Source organism: Orycteropus afer, unplaced genomic scaffold (assembly GCF_000298275.1).
Source record: "Orycteropus afer afer isolate SDZICR_OR568_19922 unplaced genomic scaffold, OryAfe1.0 scaffold00062, whole genome shotgun sequence".
NCBI classification, from domain to species: Eukaryota; Metazoa; Chordata; class Mammalia; order Tubulidentata; family Orycteropodidae; genus Orycteropus; species Orycteropus afer.
In genome coordinates this window covers 2,166,599-2,167,485 of record NW_006921649.1, presented here as the reverse complement: position 1 = coordinate 2,167,485, position 887 = coordinate 2,166,599, and positions in this window count along the sequence as shown.

The following is an 887-nucleotide window of genomic DNA, read 5'->3' as shown; positions in this document are numbered from 1 at the left end:
ACATAGGTGTTGGTATTAAAGTTTCTTTTTACCTATATAATAAATTTAAAATTAATAAAATATTTGGGTAATTCAATTGTGTTCCTCAAGATATGTGTTATAAATCTAAACTCCTATACACACGGATCTAATCTCATCTGGGAATTGGATTTTCTTTGTTATTTTAATGAGACTATGTCAGTAGAGAGTATGTCTTAAGCCAATAATTTTTGAGATATAAAAAGAGGAGATTAGGCACAGAAGCAAGCAGGAATGGTAGAAAGATAGACACTGTCTGGTGATCTCCAGAGAACTCTGAGAATGCTGGAGAAGCTGAGGCAAGAATTTTCACCTAGATTGAGAGTCTTCCTCTAGGGCCAGTGTCCTGTACTGGGACTTCTAGCCACCTAAACTGTGAGAAAATATTTTTGTTGTTGTTGTTGTTGTTAAAGCCACACATTTGTGGTATTTCTGTTATACCACACTAAGAAGCTAAGACAGTAGAAGTAGAAGGCAGAAGGAAAGGGTAAGAGAGGAAGGTGGAAGGGAAGGAGGACAGAGCAAGAAAGTGATCTACAAACAATGGGCTGTTTCCTCTCCTTAGCAAGAATAGTTTCAGAATTTCTGCTTTCCTAGATTTAGATAATGACCTTTATGTTTCTTTCATAACATTTTATGTTTATCAATTTTACTATTTTTTTCTAATTATCCAGTTTTAAAATTTGAAATCGTGCTTTGATTTCCTTTTTGCTCTATCCAGAGTAGTTAGATGAGATGTGAAAAATACTATTTATTAGAGAAAAAAGCCAAATTAAAAAGCCAATGATAAGAATTATAATTGCTTTCCACTAAAGATGTAATTATCCACAGATAACTTCCAATTATGGAAATAGTGGAGAGATGGGAGG